This window comes from Oratosquilla oratoria, chromosome 9 (genome assembly GCF_046742065.1).
Source record: "Oratosquilla oratoria isolate Oo_2021 chromosome 9, ASM4674206v1, whole genome shotgun sequence".
Lineage (NCBI taxonomy): Eukaryota > Metazoa > Arthropoda > Malacostraca > Stomatopoda > Squillidae > Oratosquilla > Oratosquilla oratoria.
The window spans coordinates 28,268,539-28,276,038 of NC_134785.1; positions in this window are offsets into that span (position 1 = coordinate 28,268,539).

Consider the following 7,500-nt stretch of genomic DNA (forward strand, 5'->3'; position numbering starts at 1 on the left):
TATTGATTAATTAATGAATAATTTTTTGCTTACCTATATATTTATTATTATGTATTATTATATTTATTTATTTATTTATTTATTTACCTATTTATTTATCTACCTATTCATTTTGTTTTTATTTACCTATTTACTTATCTATTAATTTATCTATATATTTATGTACTTATCTATTTACCTCTTCATTTATTCGTTTATTTACCTATCTATTTATGTATATTTTTATCTATTTTATTTATCGTATTTATTGATTTACCTGTTTATTAATTTGTTTATTTATTTATCATTTCGTTTATATATTTATTTGTTTATTTGTCTCTTTATTTATCAATGTATTTATTTATTTATTTATCTGTTTATCTATTTTTTTTTTTTTTTACAAAGGATTACAAAGGCGGAGCATGCCGACAGGAGTTCTTTTGGTCCATAACTAGGTCGGATGCGAAAATAATGATAATAATGATAAATGAATAAATAAATTATAATAATACAAATAATAATAAATAGAATAAACAAATGCGTATCTATAGTTAGATAATAAACAAACAGGTAAATAGTAAATAATAATAAATTGACAGATGAATAATAATAAATGATAATTAAAAAAATCATAATAAACAAACAGGCAAATAATAACACACAAATAAACAAATAATATAGAATAAATGACAGTCATTACAGCATCTTGCTTAGATGTTGATCTAAACGAATCTTAAAACTTCGAACTGAACTACATTGCACTGCCTCTGCAGGAAGTTTATTCCGTTCATTAACTACATGGTTGACGAAGTTGTTTCTACCCATTTCCAAATTGAATCTATTTCCTGACATTTTGAGACCATTATTTCTTGTCTGATTCTCATTCAGCTTGAAAATTTGTCATTTATTTATTCATTTACCAATTCGTTTATTTATCTATTATTTTTATCTATATTGCTTTTGTTTGGCTCACACATGAACTCCTCATGATCATCAGCTTCTTGTATCTCGTCCTGTGTTTATTAATCTGGAGTCTGTTCGTAGCCTGGATTTCGCGGGGCGGTTTACAAGAGTACTTAGATGGCTAGCGAAAGATTACTGCTCAAACATTTAAATCTGCACAGAGAGAACATTGTATTTTTTTTATGTTAATGCTATACTGATGAATGAAGTCTTTACAATTTGAACCACTTTATATTCATCGCGGAACCAATGTATATTTAGTCTTAATGTATAACATTCTATATTCTGTGTACAGGTCGACGGTCTGATGAATTGGGGTGCGTAACGGGGAAAAAAGTTGAGATTCTCTGCTTTAGAAGATCTAAAGTTTTCTCAAGGAGGACGAGATCGAAAACTAGTGGTACACAGATGAATGACAGACTTTCCTTTAATGATGAAATCGTCTTAATGAGGTGAAGAAAAGTTACACAAACGAAGGAATCGCATGGGGGTATGTATTGCAAATGTTTTTTCTAGTCCATTTATTAAGGAGTGGTACCCCTACGGCCCAGAGTCACACAATATTCTTGCGTGAGTAGAGGCTAATCTCCTCACAAATAAGAATGCTGATCATTTTTAATTTAGTGATTTTGTCCTGATGGATAAAAGTGTGTTCATTGTTGAAAAATCATAATACACAAATGAGGGATTTCTGAATAAGTGTAGGTTAAGTACAAGCTATTCAGTCCCAGTAACCTTGCTTACGGACAAAGAATTCTGTCGACTTTAGTACTATTTTGATAATAGTTTAGTCATTCTTTTGTATTAGTCTTCGTAATAGTTTCATATCTCCTCGTCAATAACCAGAGCTTCTATCCTTGGGGACAGTATTGCGCCAAAGAGATGGAATTCTAGAAGCCGTAAAGAAGATATCTAGAAAGAGATAGATAGATAGATAGATAGATAGATAGATAGATAGATAGATAGATAGATAGATAGATAGATAGATAGATAGACAGACAGACAGATAGATAGATAGATTGATTGGTAGATAGATAGATAGATAGATAGATAGAGAGAGAGAGAGAGAGAGAGGGGGAGAGAGAGAGAGAGAGAGAGGGAGAGAGGGAAAGAGAGAGGGAGAGAGAGAGAGAGAGAGAGAGAGAGAGAGAGAGAGAGAGAGAGAGAGAGAGAGAGAAAGTGATTACCAATCATAAAAGAATATCATGTGATTCTGGTCAGTACAGCTGTCACTAAAGTCCTCTAAAATGTTGACTGCATGTAAAGCATCCTAGGTTCTTGGCAATCGTACTTTCTTGCTTTCTCGCGAAGGGGAGTGATTTGTTCCGGCGGGAGGCTTCCCGTGACAATGGCGCGCGACCACCGAATGTGAAGAATGGATGTCTATATAACGGTGACCGTCATGGCTTGCAACTGCCGAATCGTCATTCTTCGTTGGGCGAACGAATCATACACACATTCTCCATGGTTACGTGCCCTCCCTCCCCCACCACCACCTCACTCCATTGCGGGAAATATTGCGACAGACTAAGCTATGCAGTCGATCGAGCCGTCAAGGCAGACGTCCGCCATGTTTGCTCTTCTTTGTTCATTGACTACTTTTATTTTCATTGGCTTCCTGGCAGTCACTCGGTTGTATGTTTCTGTCTGTCTGTCTGTATCTCTCTCTGTCTAGCTATTTTCTATAGCTATCTCTGTAACCGCTGTTTTTTTCATAAGGAACGACATACTACTGGATTCTTTGAAAGGCGCCATCCTATACCTGTTGCAAGTGGAAACTAGCATTCTCACGCCTTCTTTACTTTGGAAAGTGAAGTGTCATGAAGACTTCCTTACTTTGAATCAAAATATTATCTTTTTTGAAGAGATACATTAGGGACGGGTGTTTCTTTTATTATTAGTGTTAAACTTTTTACTCTTCTTTTTTCATTGTTGTAAGCCTTTTGACCACTCTTTGTAGACAAAAATATAGAAACTATTGGCCAGTGCCTTTCCCCCATAAAAAAATCTACGTATTCTAGATTGGAATTATAAAGTTATATCTCAAATGCTTGTTTAATCCATGGTGTTTGGGGAGATACAAGAATATATAATTCTGAGAGGAAAGTCTTCTATACATAGATTTACTTTGTTTTTTGGAGAGAGGTGAATATTCGAATGTATGCACAAGAGTTATTTTGCCCCCCCATCCCCTCAGTTATATTTCTAGCTGCGTCCCCTGGCTAAAACGGCTACAAATGAATACGAAATGAGGAAAATAGTGATAATCTTCAATAAGGGGGAGGTGGACATCAAACCAATATTTTCAAAAGGAGTACGAGTGAGATATTATTCGTCTATTTATCCATTGATCTATTTTTATCTTTAAGACAAAGACAAAGACAAAGATCAGCATCATCGAGCTCAAAATAGGAAGGGAAGTATCAGAAATTAATATACTATGTATGTGGTACCACTGAAAAGGGAGATAACTTAGAAGGTTTGGCCCTCAGAAGGGTGGGGGTGGGGCGGGGTGGGATTTCCACTAAATAGCATCCCAAAATATCTGAGCCGGAGAACCTTTGGTGGCATCCTGAGAAATAGATCGATTTTCTTTCTTATTTCAAAATCATCTAACACGCTGTAAGTTGCGTATTTGTGTGTCTGTATTTACCTAATTATAGTATACAAATAGGAGTAACGCTCGTTGAGTCCCATCATTTACTCTCCAATTTGCCATACCTAGCCTAAAATTCATGTACACTTCCGACTTATTCTATATCATTGATTTCCACTCATTGCCACAACAATGATTTAAAACGTAATACAAATATTTTTCATCTCGGTTCAGGTGTGCCGATAAAAAAGGTTATCTATGTTGACTTGTTACTACTGGATAAAAATACTTATTTTTTGCACAACAAGTTAGATACATTATTTTAAATTGTTTACACACTATATAAAAAAACAAAGCTTCACTACAATTATCGCTAAGAACATACCAATCCGTTCTAACAAATAACAAGTGTTTTTTTTTTTAGCATTTATTCCTTTACTGCACGCCCTTATGTAGCCAGCTACTAAACTGTGATAAGTAACTATGTCATTAAACTGAAATTAGATTCCAGTATGGGTCTAATAAAAGAAAATTGTTGTTTCATATACTTTTCAGTCAGTATTGTTTCTCTGAATCCAGGAAAAATCCGCAGTTAAAGATTAAAAAGTTAAAATGTTTGTCTGTCTGTACGAGAATGTGGTTTTATGCAACTTGAATTACATGATTGTCAACGATATCGATGACTGTCGATGCATATGCCCCATTCCAACACCCTGTCCTAATTAACCCATTTTCTATCTTGTTTTGTTGTATGTCCCCTTTTGATATATTAATTCTCTTTGTGTAATTCATGTTACTCACTTATCATTTTCTCCTGGTTTTATTTATGTTTATCTGATTAATTTAATAAAACATTTCAAAAACAATATCTCTGATAATCTATTTGCCATATGTATTAAAAAAGGCTATTCAGTATTATTGTAAAATGATCTAGCCCCGTCATTTATCTCACTTTGTATGTTCTGTATGAGAATAGTATCACTGTTATTGAGTGGTTATCGTAAGTTTTCTTCTGTCTTTCTCTGAGTTGTATATGTTATTAATATATCATTACTCTCCGCCTCTTTTCTCCTATTCTTTTCTTCCCAACTGTGTGTTTTCCTCAGTAGTTCTTTCTTTATTTTCATAATTCTTAAATTTGATTTTGAATAGCCTGCGGCAGTCGACACAATCACCATTCATTAAATACAACGACAATGTATAAAAAAAATTCGTAATTCATTATGTCACTGCAGAGTAGATGGCGCCACAGGTAGGTTTTACGAGAATGGCTGAAGCAGACGACGTTTTTGGGATAGGATCAGTAATTTCAAATTGCAATAAATAAAAAACTATTTTGTTTTGTGTGATTAACTTAGCTATTATTGACTTTGGTAAACAATAAAAACATATTCCTGTAAAATTAGACACCTTTAATTTTCAAAATGGTTATACCTTGAGTATCCAGTTGATTTGTTGTTAGATCCTGAAGTTTTTGTCACGTACAATAATTCCAAAAGACTGAACACTTCCCTCACTTCTGTGTGTCTGTATGAGTGTTTAATAGACAGCTTAAACGAAAATATTTTTTTGGTCAAACTAGGTTAGAAAATCGACCAAAATTCTTATAATGCAAAAGAAATAGTCCTATGTTGATAATTTTTATGTTAGTATAGTTACCCCTTAAGAATGCAACTATTTTTTATTAATTCTGTAACTTTATTTTGATCCAGCGTGGTCACAGTTTCATTTTGTTGCCGTTTTTATTTGTGTTATTTGAAGGGCGTTATATATAGATTATGTAACATTAAAACATTCTTATCTAGATACAAATATACACGTACTCAACAGCAATATTTATGTATCAAAATATCCCCTCGTTTTTCTGTAACTAATACTCCTTTATCACAGAGTGTCACTCAAAGCCACCGTTCCTTACTTTTGGAGCAATATCTAGAGGCTGTCACAAGCCATTTACATGAGCAAGTGATCATTGCAGGTCTGAGGGGCATGTAATTTCTTGTAACTTATTGACGTCGTAAGCATCCCAACATTAACAGCAACAATAATAATAACAATAGTAGCAACAACAACAACAAAAAGTATTTGCCTCGATTGTCCAAGTATATAGTGCAAAGGTGACGGCTTCGGCTGCAGCAAGGAAACTAGCATGAGCTCCTTACCTTAGTCTCATGGACAAGATGAAGGTAAAACGAGTTCATCATTTTCAATCCCTTCAATATTATGATGTCATTTACAAAAAAAAATCCTGTGCAATATTTTTCTTTTTTCTTCTCTAAGAAAGTGGATAAAATGTATTTTCATTCGATCAAGGAACCTTGTAAAAATTCCACTCCTCAGGTGACGAAATTGTCTGGAATTGGTGAGAAAAAAATATTATCCCGTGTTGAAGAGGTCACCGTCGTCGTCGCCGCCGTACACAACGGTACTGCTGGCAATGGCTTTTCGCTCGTCTTTTGTTTTCTCAATCTCAGACCGACGTCTCAGTACAGGAATGTTGAGACTTTATTTGGAGACTGTGAAGTCTATCAAGGGTATTGATTTTTATTTGATTTTATTTTCATTATTTGTGAATGACTCAATTTAACTGTTTACTTTTTTTTATTATTTATTCATTCATTTATTTATTTATTTATTTATTTATTTATTTATTTATTTATTTATTTATTTATTTATTTATTTATTTATTTATTTATTTATTTATTTATTTATTTATTTACTCATTTATTCATTTATTCATTCATTTATTTATTCATCTGTGTATTCATTTATCTAGCTGTTTGTGTACCTGCCTCTCTATCTAGGTTTCAATTCATCTATTAATTTCCATACATTTATCTTTTTTTTTTCTCGTGGCAAATGTCAAAGTACAGTCAAGCTGTCCAAAACAACACTTGGGGTAATATTTTCTTCAAATATTGAACACGAGTTACTACTATTGGAAGCTCCAGACTATTTTATTCATCCTTGAGGGGCACCTGGTCCTTGATCAGTCCGTTTTGTGCCGAGTGACATTTTTTCTTCTTATTCTGACTGCCGTCTGGAGATTTCAATCATCATTTGGGTTATCCCGTTCAGTGATAATAGTCACTTTAATTATTTTATTCTGGATAACGCCAGGCAATTTTATTCAGAGTGGAGGGTGTTTTAGTGTACTTGAGGGTCATTTGGACGGTCAAACGATTTATCAAACAAGTGTTTGAAGTTATATTTGACCATGTAAATGGGGTATTTGTTTATCAAACACGTTTGACAAACATGTTTGACAACGAAATACCCCCATTCACACGGCCAAACATCACTTCAAACACTTGTTTGACAAACCATTTGACCGTGTAAATTGCTCTCTATTCTCACCACAATCTTTCGAAGATCAAATATTCCTCAGATAATAAAATCACAAGACTCTTGAAAGAGGCTAGTAGATAAGTGGGTAGAAAGAGGGGTAGATGACGAGTGTTATATTTTCATGAGTTATGTGAATACAAACACAATACCCAAAAGGCGAGAAGGCGAGGAGTTGCAGAAGTTCGCTCTCAGCGTTATATATATAAAAAATGGCCGGGGGCCTGTATCCATTGATGACTTATACCATGTTTTACTGACTTGTAAACTGAGATATGCAGAGATTCAAGACTGTTTAAGTAAACAATATCGCATATAGATTTCTAACGACGAATCTGATTGGGGAAAGGGTGCAGGAGGAGGAGAAATTTTAATTGGGGAGGATCTTAAATATAACGTTAAAGATCATTGGACTAAAGCAATCATTACAACCCTGCAAAGCTCACCTAGGACCTTACTTACGTTTTTCTCTGGAGATTCCTTGAATATAACTCAGAAAATCAAGTTATAAAAATTTGAAAAAAGAAAGAAAAAAATCGTCACAAGTTTAATTTAACCTCGATTGAAGACTGTAACTGAAGGAAAAGAACTTTAACAGTGGATGATTGGAGGCACAG